This window comes from Triticum urartu, chromosome 3A (genome assembly GCF_056163025.1).
Source record: "Triticum urartu cultivar PI428250 chromosome 3A, HENAU_Tu73, whole genome shotgun sequence".
In the NCBI taxonomy this organism is placed as follows: domain Eukaryota; kingdom Viridiplantae; phylum Streptophyta; class Magnoliopsida; order Poales; family Poaceae; genus Triticum; species Triticum urartu.
This window is the reverse complement of record NC_141875.1, coordinates 233,286,883-233,304,387: the sequence shown is the minus strand read 5'-3', so window position 1 is coordinate 233,304,387 and position 17,505 is coordinate 233,286,883.

Sequence of the window (17,505 nt, the reverse complement as noted above, 5' to 3'; positions counted from 1 at the left end):
ACACACGCATACAGGAGCAGCCTAGAGCAGTAGCAATGGCCGCCCAACAGCAGCGGTACGCAGCGGCAGCGGCAACGCAACTGCAGGCAACAGCTCGTAGTGCAGCAAGCAGCAGCACGCCGCGGTAAGCAGCAGGCGGGGACAGGTTAGCGAGGCTCGGCAGCAGGGTCACGCGGCCTGGCGGCTACAGCAGCAGTACGGCAGCGGACACGGCGTGCAGCGAGCGTGGCCCCGGGGAAGGCAAGGCGCGGGCGGCATGCGAGGAACACGGATAGGGCGTGTCCAAGGAGTGACCCAGGGCAGCTACCGCGTGGTGGGAGTGCGGCCACGAGCGGTGAGCTCGCCGGGAGCAGAGCTTGTTGTTGCCGCTAGAACCCGGCTACCTCTCCTCTCACTCGGAAACAGAGGAAGAAGAAGATGGACATGAGAGATTTTCCGATCAGCGCACGAACGCCGTCACGGGCGCACGAACGTCCAAATCTTTTTCTTCTTTACACTGGCTACATCGCTACAACACCGGCCGCTCCTCTCGGCCACTAACAGCACGAACTGTCTTGACCTCTTCCTATGCATGCACGTCCATATCCAGCTGATGCATGCACTAACCACTAAACCACATGCATGGAATGCTATGCCTCCACTCTCGCTTGCGCGCCCGATCAGCACGCCCTGGCCGGCTCGCACGACGCGCTGACACGCGCGTGCTGCGGCTTGGACTTCCAACAGATCGCAACGGCCAAAGCTCTACCCAGTGAACTCAGGTGCACACATATCATCGCGACACACACGCACACACTGCACCCGGCGCACCCGACGCCGGTCGCCTGCGCATGGACATGGCTTATTACCAACACTCACCCTCTAAGCCATGACCCTGCGTAGCCTACCGACAGGAGCCCTGACTCGCCGTCGTCATCTCGTCCGCCCGATGACATAGCGCACCTCCGCGCCCGCTTCGACGTGCCGTGTGCCCGCCGTCGCCGGAGTTGATGCAACTCGCGTCATTGTCGTCATTACGGCCGTGACCCAGCCCGTGTACCCGACCTGGCGAAGTGACGCCGGTCGCACCGTGCTCCATCACGACTCCGGCGACACACGTCGAGCTCCTTCTCCGCCAGCAACACACGCCTGGCGTCCCTCTGCACCCGCACGTCCCGCGCGCACCCGACGCGCCCGACCGCCCTCGTGCGTCCCGCACGCCCCGCACGCACCTGACGAGCCCGACCACACCAATGCGCTCCGCTCGTCCCGCGCGCATCCGGCGCGCCCGACGAGCCCGACCACACCAGTGCGATCACTGCGCGCCCGTGGTCCCGACGCGCCCGACGCGTCCAGTGCGCACCCATAACACGCACCGGTCGCGCCCGGCTCGCCGCCGCGGCTTATTGCCCTGCACCGCCGCAGCCTCCATGCCGCCATGTAGTGCCTCCACGCCGCCACGCCGTGTTGCGCGGCCGCGCCACCACGCAGCGCCTCGGCGGCCTCCGCGGTCGCCGCACATACGACATCACCGCCCGCCGCCTCCGCCACGCGCCATGACAGCCACAGCGCCGCCCACCTCCAACAAGAAGAACGAAGCCCAAGATGAACCAGCTCTGATACCAATTGTTGTTGCCTCTAGAGCCTGGCTACCTCTCCTCTCACTCAGAAACGGAGCATGAAGAAGATGGACACGAGAGATTTTCCGATCAGCGCACGAACGCCGCCACGGGCGCACGAACGCCCAAATCTTTTTCTTCTTTACACTAGCTACATCGCTACAACAGCGGCTGCTCCTCTCGGCTACTAACAGCACGAACTGTCTTGACCTCTTCCTATGCATGCATGTCCATATCCAGCTAATGCATGCACTAACCACTAAACCACATGCATGGAATGCTACGCCTCCACTCTCGCTTGCGCACCCGATCAGCACGCCCTGGCCGGCTCGCACGATGCGCTCACACGCGCGTGTTGCGGCTTGGACTTCCAACAGATCGCAACGGCCACAGCTCTACCCGGTGAACTCAGGTGCACACATACCATCGTGACACTGACAGGCACAAGAGCGGCGGTAAACTATACGAATCAAAGGGGTAAGCAAGGCAGTCGGCAGAGGGGCTCACCCCGGTGCTCGTGAACGAGGTTGGAAGGTCAGGGGAGCTCGGGAAGCGGAAACTCTGACAGCGAACAGCGGCGGCCGTGGCGGGGAAGATGGCTCGATCCACGCGTACGGTGCGGCTCCGGTTGAACGGATGCACGGGGATGACGGAGTCAATGACGAGGAAGTCCCTAGACTACCTCCTGGTCACAGGGGAGGCCAGTGGCCGCGGGGACGGTGACGGCGCGTCGATGACAGCCTGTACACGAGGTTCAGAGGAGAAGCACGAGTTGGAGAGGGGAGTTTCGGAGGTAGGGTTCGTCAATGAGGTCGGGGTAACACTTATATACCTCCAGGAGCGCTCGGATGATCGACACGAGGTAATCCGGGCGTGGATGGTGTGTGCGCGCAAGCACAGTGCCATGGCGCCTGAGCCTTGGCCTTCTTCCTGTACGTGAAGTAGGAGAGGCAGGTGGTGGGCCGCGTAGTGCTCCTGTAGCACTGGGCCTATACTGCATAGTGGTTCATCTGTTTGTTTTACAGACTGTTTTATATTTCTTTCCTGTTTTGCATTACTCTTATAGTAATGAATTTTGTTCACATTGAAACTTGGCACATAAATCAAATGGAATACTTTGAAAAGGCATCCAAGTTTGGGGTCATTTGTAAATATGTAACCATTTGTTTATTTTGAAAAGGTCATTTATTTATTTTGTGTTTTCGGACCACTTCATATTTTATTAGGGATTAATTGGTGAGTCAAATGACGTTGGATCTTTCATGAAAATTAGTTAGTGAATATTTGCAACCCAATGAACATTTTTAGTTTTTTATGAAACGATAAATTGACTTGTTATTTGAATTTGTATTTGAACTTACTTTGAAGCAAGTGAGGTTTAGCAAAATTTTAATTATGATGACCTCGTATCATTAACAGGGGTTTACTATAGCTTAACTATGAGGGTGTCACACTATTCCACATTGTTTTAAATGAAGGCCAAACTCGTAACTCAAATATTTGCCTCCGCGATCAGATCATAGAAACTTTATTTTCTTGTTACGATGATTCTCCACTTCACTTTGAAATTCTTTGAACTTTTCAAATGCTTCAGACTTGTGTTTCATCACGTAGATATACCCATATCTGCTCAAATCATCTGTGAATGTCTGGAAATAACGATACCCACCGCGTGCTGATAACCCACAAGTATAGGGGATCGCAACAGTTTTCGAGGGTAGAGTATTCAACCCAAATTTATAGATTCGACACAAGGGGAGGCAAAGAATATTTGAAGGTATTACTATCTGAGTTGTCAATTCAACCATACCTGGAGATTAATTGTCTGCAGCAAAGTGATCAGTAGCAAAGTAGTTTGATAGTTTTTATAATAGTGACAGCCGCAACGGTAATAGTAATAGTGATAGCAGTAGTTTGTTGCAAGTGTAACAGTGATGATAGCAACAGTAACACGGCAAGATCAATAAGGATAAATTCAAAGGCATTGGATCAGTGACTTGTTGGATGATATTCATCATGAGACAGTTATAACCTAGAGGTTGATACGGAACTAGCTCTAGTTCATCGATATAATGTAGGCATGTATTCCGTAAATAGTCATACATGCTTTATTAAAAGAACTTGCACGACATCTTTTATCCTACCCTCCTGTGGCGGCGGGGTCCATATTGGAAACTAAGGGATATTAAGGCCTCCTTTTAACAAAGAACCGAAATAAAGCATTAACACATAGTGAATACATGAACTCCTCAAACTACGGTCATCATCAGGAGTGGGCCCAGTTGTTGTCACTCCGGGGTTGCCGGATCATAACTGTAGTAGGTGACTATAACTTGCAAGATCATATGTAAAACAGGGATATAATGATGAATTCATAAACGGTTCAGATCTGAAATCATGGCACCTGGGCCCAAAGTGACAAGCGTTAAGCATGGCAAAGTCATAGCAACATCAATCTAAGAACACAGTGGATACTAGGGATCAGGCCCTAACAAAACTAACTTGATTACATGATGAATCTCATCCAACTCCTCACCGACTAGCGATCCTACGAAGGAATTACTCACTCCATGTCGGTGTACAAAAGTAGGGGCTCTTCTTTTGACCTCTTTACTTGCGCACGGGCAGTCAGAGCCGCGCGCCACGGCTACACTTAGTAGGGCAAAGGAGGGAAGCCGGAGAGAAGCCAAAACATGAGGCAACCAAGGAAACGCCAAGACTAGAAGCGCAGGAGAGCAAGAGGGCGAAGTGGAGTCCCTCGGCAAGATCTTTGCCGAGCAGCCTCCGCAGCCCCGGCAAGAGCCTTGCCGGGGAAACTTGCCGGATGCCACCAGAGTGAGCCACCCTTGAGCCCACAGGCTCCAGCCCAACCGACTACATTGGAACCAAGGCGCGGGAGGCGCCTCTGTGGTGGCATGCAAATCTTCTTCAAGATCATAAACATATGAGATCAGATGAGGACCAGAAGATGGCGACCCTCGGCGAGATACCAACCGAGGGAATCCACAAGACCCCTGGCAAGACCCTTGCCGGGGACGACTGCAACGCCACAGCAGCACCATTGCCAGGGCCCCAGCAAGACCCTTGCCGAGGGCATCAGCGGGGCCACTGCCAGGCCCGCACCAGCCAAGACTCCACCACCGTCCCCAAGCAGCTGCTAGCTCAACCAGCTGGGCAAGCACCTATGTGGCGACGGGCGGCCTCTAAACTGACTCAGCAAGCACCTGCGTGGTGGCGTGCGACCCTTCATGAAGGCTCCACCACTGCGCCAGCCCAGCAGCCAGCCAACGTGGCGCCGCAATGCCTCATCAGCTTGGATGCGTGTCGAGGCCAGGCGAGGCGGCGACAGCTAGGACGTGCTTCCCTGGCATCCCCGATAAAGCAAAGAGGGCATGTCGGCAGTGCATTAAATGCTTTGTCCGACGGTCCCAAAGGATAGGCTTGTCGACTGTAGACCATTCCACCTCCCGTGTGCCACTGTGGCAGCCCCTTTTTCCTATAAAGGGAGGCCCGAGGTGACTAGGAGAGGGATTCGGCTCCTTTGGGAAAGTTGCACCCCGTAGCTAGCTCAAGAACACAACAACACTTAAATACATCCACCAAAGCAGGACTAGGGCATTACGCATCTTCGCGGCCCGAACCTGGGTAAACGATCCGTGTGCTTCCTGTCAGACCCACTCTTTGCACAACCTCGCGCTCGCCAGCCGTAGAAGGGATCCCAGTGACCCCATAGGTGTCGTTTCTGCCGACATCTCTAGCGCGCCTAGTAGGGGGCGTCGGTTGTGAAAATCCGGTCTGGCAGTTAGCCTAGCAGTTCTTCATCGTCATGGCTCCCAAGAAGAAGGCAGCCACGGCGGTCGGTTCGTAGGGAGCCAGACGGCCCATACCGGTGCGGGCGAGCAGCGGGCCAGTCGCGGACAATACCCGAGGCGCGGCCCGCGAGCACCAAGATCGCTCTAGCAGTCAGAGCCTGGAGAGCGGCTTCGTTCGTGCGCAAGACGACGGGACGCACGCCACAATATCTAGAGACGGAACTGGGCCCCCCGCAGGCGGCGCAGGGCCCTCCGGGGGCGTCGCCATGCCACCCACGGGCGGCGCGGCGACCTCCAAGACGCCCACCCCGGCGCCCACAACGCGCTCTTCCCAGGTTGTGCGTGACGAGCAGCGTCACCATGCCGGTGACCCTAGACACCGCCGTGGGAAGAGTCATGTGCGTCATTTGCGGGACGAAGGAGGCCAGCATGCCCACCGAAGCACTGGCGAAAATGGCACACAGCCATCGGGCCATGACAGAGCTCCTTTTAACATGGTGAGGAGTCGAACCGCGCCACGGTCCACGCAGCTCTCGCCGCCACCCACGCCAGCAGAAGCTTCGGCGCGTGCGCAGCTGCTCCTGGACTTCCCTCCTGTTGCGGAGAAGCTCGACGAGTGCAGAGCCACTATCCGGAGCCTCATCGGCATCTCCAACAAAGACGAGCCACGGTCGGTAGGGCCCTCAAGCCCGCGCTCCATCGAACCACTGCACGCCAGCGGTGGAGGGGCCGGAGGCGCCGCGGCCACGGTGCACTCTCCTCCTCCACGCCAGCCACCGTGGATGTCGGTCTATCGTGATGACGCTTGTGATAACGTTTCCATTGCGTCAACCGACCCACGTACCCACCGCGACCAACGCCAGGTTCTTCGGGAGCGAGTCCATGAAGACACTCGAACCACCATCGAGCGCCGGCGCGATACCCGCCACCAGTCAGATAGGCGGGCGGGGCCAGCCATGGACCACCCAGCGCCGGGAAGCTCCGGCAGCCTACCTTACGAGGTGGGTTGCCCCGCCTTTACCCGTGAGCTGCGGCAGTTCCAGTGGCCGTCCCACTGCACATTCAAGCCCAATGTCGGCGAGAAGTACAATGGCAAGACCCACCCATTGGAGTTCCTCAGCATCTACACCATCGCGATGCAAGCCGCCGGGGCTCGCGATGATAAGGTGCTTGCCAATTACTTCCCGTTGGCCCTGAAACCCAATGTCATGTCTTGGTTGATGCACTTGCCAGCGGATTCCATTTATTCTTGGTCGGACCTGTGTCATGAGTTCGTTGGTGCCTTCACTCTGGAGGCCACCAAGCTCATGGCCAGGCGAGTGATTTTCATATCATTCCCTAGAACGAAGGTGAAAACCTGCGCAAGTACATATAGAGGTTCAGCCGAGTGCAATACAACATCCTAGATGTTCACCCTGCCGCCGTGATTAGCACATTCCATCAGAATGTGCGCAACCGCAAGATGCATGAAGATCTGGCAATGAACAAGGTCAAGGATGTGGCCGAACTTTACGTTCTGGCTGATAGATGAGCTCGGGCAGAAGAGGGGAGGAAGTACCCCGGTGAAGACACCGGTGCGGTAACCGACTCTACTAATGAAGACACCGCCGCCCCGACAAAGAAGGGTCGGTGTCACAACAGGAAGCGCAAGGGCAAGACCGTGCTTGCCGTCGAGGGATCCAACGACACCGGCGCCGCCAAGAATGCCAAGGCAAACGACCCCGGCAAGGAGATTGTCGGGTGCGCCGCTTGCCGGGCCTTGGCGGCTGCCGACAAGCCAGGGGGCTCCGACAAGCAGTACTGCAAGTTCCACCGCGCCAAAGGCCACGACCTCCAGAACTGCCGACAAGTCGAGCTGCTTGCTGAAAAGCAAAAAGCCGAGTATGAGAGGCGGGACAAGGAGAAGGGCCGAGATGGCGCTGAAGGATCCGGCAAGAAGCATGGCGGCCAAGGAGGTCGCCACGGCAAGGATAACCAGCAAGAGAGGCCCACTTGGGGCCGCGACAAGAAGCAGGAAGATGATGATCATGACGAGGACGACGAGTCCGGCGAGCGTGAGTTCCAGAAGGCTACGAAGGCCATGTGCGTCGATGGTGGCGCCTCATTGCATACTTCTCAACGCCAGCTCAAACAGTGGGAGCGTTAGATCACGGCAGTGGAGCCCTCGTTCGACGCTCAGAAGCCGCTGAAGTGGTGCAGCACGCCCCTCATCTTTGCAACCGAGGACCACCCTAACTGCACATCTTTGGTCGGGTGTTTGCCGTTGTTGGTCTCACCAACGATATGCAACCTCAAGGTGAACAAGATGCTAGTTGACGGCGGGGCCGGTCTAAACTTGATCTCACCCGCTGTGATCAAAAGGCTGCAAATTCCTGATGGAGACCTCGAGGAAACGGGCACGTTTCAAGGGGTCAACCCGGGAAGGAGCCATCCGAAGGGGAAGGTCACATTGCTTGTGATGTTTGGAGGTGAATTGAACTACAGGACGGAGAGGGTTGTCTTCGATGTAGCCGAGATCCCCTTGCCCTACAACGGGATCCTCGGCCGCCCGGCACTAGCCAAGTTCAGGACGGCGTTGCACTACGCGTACAACATGCTCAGGATGCCTGGGCCAATGACCATCATCATCCTCCCCTGCGACAAGAAGGACGCACTGATCCGCGCTGACCAACTCTATCAAGAAGCAGTTGCAGTAGCTGTCACCAAGCCACTTGCTCCTGCCGCTGAAGCCCCGGGAGGGAAGAAGAAGACTGGCAAGACCTCTCGCACCCACTCCGGCAAGCGCACCTCTTCGGAGTGTTCTGCTACCATCGAGGACATGCCAAAGAGATCTACCGGTAAGAGCAAGAAACCCAGAGCTGCACCACCAGAGACCAAGAGGGTGTCCGTCAAGGGGGATGGCACGGGAGGGGCTTTCACCATAAGCTCCACCCTTGACAGCAAATAGGAAAGCGCGCTCGTCACTTTCCTGCGGGCGAATGTCGACGTTTTTGCATGGCAAGCATCCGACATACCCGACGTTCCCAGGGAAGTGATTAAGCACCATCTTGCTGTCTGTCCCCATGCGCGACCCAGGCAGAAGGTCGGGAAGCAAGCTTTGGAACAGCAGGAATTCATCACAGAGGAGATCAAGAAGTTGGAAGTGGCAGGCTTGGTGAGAGGGGTGCTCCATCCAACGTGGTTGGCCAATCCAGTGGTGGTGCGCAAGGCGAATGGGAAGTGGAGGCTGTGTATCGATTACACAGATATCAATAAGGCTTGTCCTAAGGACCCCTTCCCATTGCCGCGCATTGACCATATTGTTGACTCCATGGCCGGGTGCGATCTTTTATCATTCCTCGAAGCCTACTCGGGCTACCACCAGATCTTCATGGCAAAGGAAGATGAAGAGAAGATAGCATTCATCACCCCATGTGGTACGTATTGCTTTTTACAGATGCCTTTCGGGTTGAAGAGTGCTAGCTCAACATTTGCAAGGGCGGTCCAAATCGGTTTTGAGCCCCAACTACATAAAAATATGGAAGCTTATATGGATGACATAGTGGTCAAAACCAAGGACAAGGCGACCCTTGTACAAGACTTAGAAGATACATTTGCCAACCTACGCAAGATCAACCTCAAGCTGAACCATGAGAAGTGTGTCTTCGATGTTAAGTCCATCAAACTTCTCAGGTTCTTTGTGTCATAGCGGGGGATTGAGGCAAACCCGGACAAGATCAAGGCTATTGAGCAAATTGAGGCACCCAACTGGATCAAGGATGTGCATCGGCTCACTAGCTGCCTTGCCGCCATGAGCAGATTCATCTCCAAGTCCGCTCAATGTGCCCTTCCCTTTTTCAAGATCTTGAAGAAGGCGGGCCCAATGGAGTGGACCCCAAAGGCTGAGGCAGCGTTGCAGGATCCGAAGAAGTACCTTTCCTCGACACCAATACTGGTTGCGCCTAAACCACAAGAGCCGTTGCTGCTGTATCTGGCAGCGACGAATCAAGTGGTCAGTGCCGCGCTAGTGGTGCAGAGGGAGGTCGGTAAAGAGGCAGTGGCGACGGCTGGTGTCGGTGTCAAAACCGGCGGATCTCGGGTAGGGGGTCCCGAACTGTGCGTCTAGGCCGGATGGTAACAGGAGGCAGGGAACCCGATGTTTTACCCAGGTTCGGGCCCTCTTGATGGAGGTAAAACCCTACGTCCTGCTTGATTAATATTGATGATATGGGTAGTACAAGAGTAGATCTACCACGAGATCAAGGAGGCTAAACCCTAAAAGGTAGCCTGTGGTATGATTGTTGTATATGGAGTTGATTGCCTACGGACTACAACCCTCCGGTTTATATAGACACCGGATAGGGTTAGGGTTACATAGAGTCGGTTACAATGGTAGGAGATCTTGAATATCCGCATCGTCAAGCTTGCCTTCCACGCCAAGGAAAGTCCCATCCGGACACGGGACGAAGTCTTCAATCTTGTATCTTCATAGTCCTGGAGTCCGGCTGAAGGTATAATCCGGCTACCCGAACACCCCCTAATCCAGGACTCCCTCAGTAGCCCCCGAACCAGGCTTCAATGACGACGAGTCCGGCGCGCAGATTGTTCGGCATTGCAAGGCGGGTTCTTCTCCAAATCTTGTGTACCTGTAGGAATAATGTCCGATTTTTGTAATGTAGTGCTCCTCGGCTTCCACGCCCAATAATGGCCGTCTTCCATGTTTCAAACGAATGCGAAAAGCCGAGGCGTTTTTACATCCACACCCCTAGCCATATAAACGAGCCGCCTATTTAACGGGATGGGGATTTAGGTCCAAACCACATCTTCTCCTTTCCGCGAGTTATCATCAGAGTGCTTCCAGCAAAGGTCCATTCCAACATGACCAGCCATCGCAGCTCCTCCCCTCGCCCCTCCGGTCCCAAACCCGGGGACTGGGAGAGTTGCACCATCCCGCATAGCGAGTTAGTGTCGCTTCAGGCCAAGGGATTTCTCCCTCAGGCATACATGGTCCCGGTCCGAGCCGGTCTCGCCACCTACAATGGCGGAAAACAAGTGGAGAGCACCCCCAGTCCTTCTAAAGGAGAGCGGGTGTGCCTCGTCCCCTATCTAATAAGGGGACTCGGATTTCCAATTCATCCATTTCTCCGTGGGCTTCTGGAGTTCTACGGCCTCCAGCTACACAATCTCACGCCCGCCTCCGTATTGCATATTACGGGTTTCGTCGCCCTTTGCGAGCTATTTTTAGGCGTTGAGGCTCATTTCGCGTTGTGGAAGAGGTTATTCTGCCTGGTGCCCCGTTCTCAACAGGGGTCTATATACCAAGTGGGCGGAGCCGAAGTATGGCGCATCGCCGGGAACGGATACCTATCCGGAACCCCAAAGAAGGCGTCCGAGGACTGGCCTTCGGAATGGTTTTACATAGATGATGTCCCGCTACCGGACCCTATCTGGGTCGGTCTCCCTGAGTTCAGCAGTGCTCCATTGAAGAAACGCTTGAGCTGGCATCCGCGGAGCTCTCAGAGAGAAAGCGACAGAGACGTCCTTTACCTGATGGGCCGAATAAGACTGTTGGCTCATTCCGGACTAACCATGATTGGAGTCATGGCCACATGCATTATGCGGGGGGTGCAGCCGCTTCAATATAGAGGCCACCCCATGTGGGATTTCAACGGGGAGGATGACGCCACACGTTACGGTCATAAGGGGCCGGCCTCAGCTGCCGCTCTAGTAAAGATCTTATCCTCTTTGTACAAGGGAGAAAGGGAGGAATTCCTCCGCGTCAACCTGCAGGCCGGATTTACTATGTACGATCCTCCAAGTTGGGTAAGTGAACAATTGCGCTTGCCCATTTGTTTTATACTCCCATGGTTAGATATGTAGTCTAATGACTTCAGTGCAGGAACTGCGACAGGAGGTAAAGGATATAAACAGCCGCCCTCCACAGCCCGAGGACTCAGAACGGTCCCTCGATCCGGACTCCGAAGAGGATCCGGACATATCGGTGGAGCTTATCGATGGGGTGTTCCATCAACTAAGCAAGGACAATACCTTGGTAGCCATCACGGCTGATTACCCAGGGTTAATCCCGGCCTCCCAGGTAACAGAAACCGGAGTCTCATTCCCTTGAGAGAGATTCCACTCTCATGTATTCCGGTGTTTCTGACGACAACCGTGTTTTGTAGGGGAGATTTCCAAGGCAGGAGGCCGAACCTACGGCGGCTAGCCAACGAGGGGCCGCAGGGCCACGTGGGACAAAAAGGAATGCAGTCCGGACTGAGATGCCGGCGCAAAGGTATAGCGCACCCTCTGTTTCCCTGGTGTTATTCTGTCAGGGCATATTAACGTTCGTGCTATCTTCAGAACGAAGAGACCTCGCCGGACTACATCCGGAGAGGTTGCCAATCGCGCCTCCACCAGCCAGGCTCCAACGTCTGGCCAGGAAGCGGAGGCGAGCACAAGGCGCGCACCAGACGCTCCTCCGACAGAGGATGCGGACAGGTTGTCTGCCACAAATTCTGATGTGGAGTGTGCCATGAACCACAGGCGTCGCCGCACAGTTCTACGCGACGCTTGTTTCTCCCAAGAGGCTTTAGATGCCTTTAATTTTGGAGATTCGTACCTCCGTGCCGCTCAAAATGGCTTAGCCAGAGCCACGGAGCAGTATGTAAAAGACATACGGGTAAGAAAATTTTGGTTAAACATATATATGCCAGTAGCCCCCGAGACTTCAAGCAGTTAGAGCAACTGATTTAAGGATCATGTAATATGCAGCTTCTTACAGAGAAGAATACCGTACTGTCCCAGGAGCTGGAAAAGTGCAAGGCCCAACTAGAGGCCACACTAGCCGCAGTAGGGGAGCCCAAAGAGACACCCTCGGGTAAGATACACTTCGAAAGATTAGTATTGTGCGGTGTGGGTGCAAATCTGACAAATCATTTTGCAGATGGCGCCGGGCTCTATCCGGACAAGCAACAACTCTTACGCCGGCTAAAGGCCGGTGAGAGTACGTTGACAAAGGTGAGGCGAGAGAAGAACGATCTTCAGGATGCCAACACCAAGCTGGACATCGAACTTAAAGGTGTTTGTGGCCAGCTGTCGGATTCCACGAAGGAGAATCAGCGGCTTTGACGCGGCATTTTTAGTAAGTGCTTGAATGAACTTTGAAAAAAGAGTTCGGCGAGGAAGTCAACTAACAGAGTAATGTCTGTAGGTATGCTCACAGGTCGTCCTGTAGAGGAGATGCCCGGTTCTACGGGTGACCTTCTTCCCGAACTCTTGCAACTGCACGAGCGAATTCGGCAGGTGATGCGGGGTATTGCCCAAGCCTTATGGCATGCCCACTCCGTGCCCGGGGGCCTTGGGGAGCTTGCGGAGAAGCTGAAGGGAGCTCGGCGGCGCTTCCGGTTGTGGAAGATATCGGCCTGCCGACAAGGCGCTAGGGAGGCCTGGGCCATGGTGAAGACCCGTTTTACGAAGTCTGACCCAAACCACATGGCCGAGGTCGGACCAGTGGGGCCTGACGGGAAGGAGATCCCTGTAAGCTTAGTATACGGCCAAGTAGAGTTGGCCGCGAAGTATTCCCAGCAGGACTGTAAATTAGACAGCCTGTTAGATGGTATAGAAGAGGAATACAATCAGTCAGAATGACTGTGTAATTTTGAATTGACATGTGGAATGCCTTCTAGCCGGATTGTAGATCGTTTGTCGTTGCCGACCTTTTCGCTTCAACCTCGGGACCTGACGGTCCGGAGTGTGTCCGAATACCCTAGCGGTTATATAAGAACCGGGGTATGCATGGAGACCAGGCGTAGGGGTCATCAGTGCTTTATCAGACAAGTGCCCAACTAGGTATGTTATATTACATGGTTAGTAAGAAACATCTTCCAGAGAGAATAGTTCCGTTAAGGGTTCCTTTCGCTGGGAGGCATGCCCTAAGGTGCATGTCCGGACTGCGTGAAGAGACGCAAAAAAAAAGCATCTGGGGGCGCATAAAATGAGTAAAAAGATCATCTTTTATTTCACCGACTGAATATTCCCTTAAGAACGCTAGCTTTCGGCTTCACCCAGTCTGAGGTACACATCCAGTTGACCCGGCAGTAACAATCGCAGAGGTGCTCCCTTTACCGCCTAGCCGAACAATCGGGAACGTAGGGGTAAGCACAGGAGCCAGGCAACCCAGCTTGGCCAAAACTTAAGTCATATCGATGCATATAATGGTGAAGAAAAAGGGTACATGCGGAAGTTTGACGCATGTGTTGGGCGTGAAGCCCGTATAAATAAGCTTCTGTTAAAGAAGCCCCCAGGTTTAATGAGCGCGAGTGGCGCGTCACTGGATGAGCCTTTAAGGGCTATAAAAGAAAAGAGGGGAAGGAGAGAAATGTAAGACAGAAAAATGCAAAAAATGGACAGAGGAAGGAGACGAACACAGAGTCCGGCGCTAGGCATAGAATCTTTGGAGACGGGTGGCGTTCCACGGGTTCGGCTTGAGTCGGTTATCCGACGCATCTCGCAGGCGGTACGCCCCACCAGTCAGGACTTGGTCGATTATGAATGGACCTTCCCACTTGGGCTTGAGTTTGTCCTTTTTCTTATCCGGCAGGCGTAGAACTAGTTCGCCAACATTGTAATTTTTGGCCCGTACTTCTCTGCTTTGATATCTTCGGGCCTGCTGTTGATAAAATGCGGAACGGGCTTTTGCCACGTCACGCTCCTCCTCCAAGGCGTCCAAGTTGTCCTGCCGATCGAGCTCAGCTTCTCTTTCTTCGTACATGCGCACTCTAGGTGAGTCATGAATTATGTCGCAGGGCAGAACTGCCTCTGCGCCGTACACCATAAAAAATGGTGTGTATCCGGTGGTACGATTTGGCATGGTCCGCAGCCCCCATAGCACGGAGTCGAGCTCCTCTACCCAGTGCGTGTTAGATTCCTTGAGGGACCGCACTAGTCTGGGTTTAATGCCGCTCATGATAAGACCATTTGCACGTTCGACCTGGCCGTTGGTTTGTGGGTGATAGACGGAAGCATAATCGAGCTTGATGCCCATGTTTTTGCACCAGAGTTTTACCTCGTCGGCGGTAAAGTTTGTACTGTTATCGGTTATGATGCTGTGGGGGACGCCATAACGGTGTACAACCCCGGATATGAAGTCTATCACAGGTCCGGATTCGACCGTTTTAACGGGCTTGGCTTCTATCCATTTGGTGAATTTGTCCACCATGACCAGTAAGTATTTTTACCTATCGGTCCCACCTTTAAGGGGTCCGACCATGTCAAGCCCCCAGACCGCAAAAGGCCAGGTGATGGGTATAGTTTGGAGTGCGGTGGGTGGCATATGGCTTTGGTTGGCAAAAAGTTGGCAACCAGTGCATCGTTGGACTAGGTCCTGAGTGTCTGCCCGGGCCGTCGGCCAATAAAAGCCTGTACGGAAAGCCTTGCTAACAAGGGACCGAGCAGCGGCGTGGTGACAACCGAGTCCGGCATGAATTTCAGCCAGAAGGTTCCGCCCTTCCTCTTCGGAGATGCACCTTTGAAGGACTCCGGTAGTGCTTTTCTTATAAAGCTCTCCCTCATGGACTCTATAGGCTTTAGATCGCCGCACTATGCAGCGGGCCTCGTTTTGGTCCTCCGGGAGTTCCTGCCTAGTAAGGTAGGCTAGGAATGGTTCTGTCCACGGGGCGATAACCGCCATTATTACGTGGGCTGAAGGTGTAATTTCATTGGCAGAGCCTCCAATTGTGTCAGATTGTTCGGCGTCGAGTGGTGCGCCTGGGTCCGGGCTGTTATTTGCGGGTTCCCCCTCCCATGCTACGGATGGCTTGAACAATCTTTCCAAAAAGATGTTGGGGGGGGGGGGCTGCATCGCGTTTTGCTCCGATGCATGCCAGGACGTCCGCTGCTTGATTGTTTTCTCGGGCTATATGGTGAAACTCCAGCCCTTCGAACCGAGCTGACATTTTTAGGACGGCGTTGCGGTAAGCTGCCATTTTTGGGTCCTTGGCGTCGAAGTCTCCATTTATTTGGGATATCGCGAGGTTTGAATCCCCGCGTACCTCTAGGCGCTGGATACCCATGGATACTGCTATCCGGAGATCATGTAGGAGGGCCTCATATTCGGCTGCATTGTTGGAATCCGTGTACATGATCTGGAGCACATATTGGACTGTGTCTCCTGTGGGGGACGTCAGGACGACGCCAGCCCCCAGTCCTGCCAACATTTTGGAACCGTCGAAATGCATAATCCAGTTTGAATATGTGTCATACTCTTTAGGGAGATCGGCCTTCGTCCATTCTGCGACGAAGTCGGCCAAAACTTGCGATTTAATAGCTCGCCGTGGCTTATAGGTTATATCGAACGGGAGAAGCTCGATGGCCCATTTTGCAATCCGGCCCGTTGCATCGCGGTTGCTGATAATATCGTTGAGTGGTACTTCCGAGGCTACTGTTATGGAACACTCTTGAAAGTAGTGTCGTAGCTTCCGGAATGCCATGAATACCGCGTATGCAGTCTTTTGATAATGCGGGTACCGTGATTTGCATGGAGTGAGGACAGTGGATACGTAGTAGACCGGCCTTTGAAGGGGGAATTTGTGTCCATCCGTTTCCCGCTCGATAACGAGCACTGCGCTGACAACTTGATGTGTTGCTGCAATGTACAATAACATTGGTTCGCCGGTGTTTGGCGCGGCCAGGACTGGGTTTGTTGCCAATATGGCTTTATTTCATCAAGTCCGGCCGTGGCGGCATCCGTCCACTCGAAGTATTCGGTGCGCCGAAGGAGGCGATAGAGGGGTAGTGCCTTTTCTCCCAAGCGGGAGATGAAGCGGCTTAAAGCCGCCACGCACCCGGTTAATTTTTGTATTTGTTTGATGTCCTTTGGGATATCCAATTGTGACAAAGCTCGGATCTTGGCTGGATTTGCTTCAATTCCTCTACCGGATACAATGAAGCCCAAGAGCTTTCCGGCTGGAACGCCGAAGACACATTTTTCCGGGTTGAGCTTGATGTCATATTTTCGGAGGTTATCGAATGCAAGCCTCAAGTCGACTACTAGAGATTCGACATGTCTTGATTTGACAACCACATCATCCACATACGCCTCCACTGCTTTGCCGATCTGGTTTGCCAGACATGTCTGGATCATGCGCTGATATGTTGCGCCGGCGTTTTTCAGCCCGAAGAGCATTGTGTTGAAGCAGAATGGGCCGTATGGTGTGATGAATGTTGTTGCGGCTTGATCTGATTCTGCCATCTTGATTTGATGGTAACCGGAGTATGTGTCGAGGAAACACAACGAGTCGTGTCCTGCGGTGGCGTCAATAATTTGATCGATACAGGGGAGGGGGAAGGGATCCTTTGGGAAAGCCTTGTTAAGGTCTTTAAAATCGCCACACAGGCGCCAGGATTTGTCCTTCTTTGGTACCATCACCAGGTTTGCTAGCCAGTCCAGATGTTTTATGTCTCTAATGAATCCGGCCTCCAATAGCTTGGCTAGCTCCTCTCCCAAAGCCTATCACTTGGGTTCGGAAAAATGCTGAAGGGCTTGTTTGACAGGTTTGAATCCTTTTAGGATATTTAAGCTGTGTTCGGCCAGCCTGCATGGGATCCCTGGCATGTCTGAAGGGTGCCAGGCGAAAATGTCCCAGTTCTCTCGTAGGAACTCTCGCAGTGCGGCGTCTACATCAGGGTTCAGTCGTGCCCCGATGGAATCTGTTTTATTGGGGTCCGTTGGATGGACCTGGAATTTGACTATTTCGTCAGCTGGCTTGAAGGATGTGGATTTGGATCTCTTGTCGAGTATCACATCATCCCTGTTAACCGTGGAGCGCAGCGCAGTCGGTTCCTCGGCCGCTAAGGCTTCGGATAGTGCCTCAAGGGCTAATGCGGCCGTCTTGTTTTCGGCGCGGAGTGCTATGTCCGGATCACTAGCTAGAGTGATAATTCCGTTCGGCCCGGGCATCTTAAGCTTCATGTACCCATAATGTGGTATTGCTTGGAAGATTGTGAATGCTTCCCGCCCTAGTAAAGCATGAGATCTGCTTTTGAACGGGGCCACCTGAAACGTGACTTCTTCGGACCTGTAATTATCCGGCGTGCCGAACACCACATCTAGTGTGATT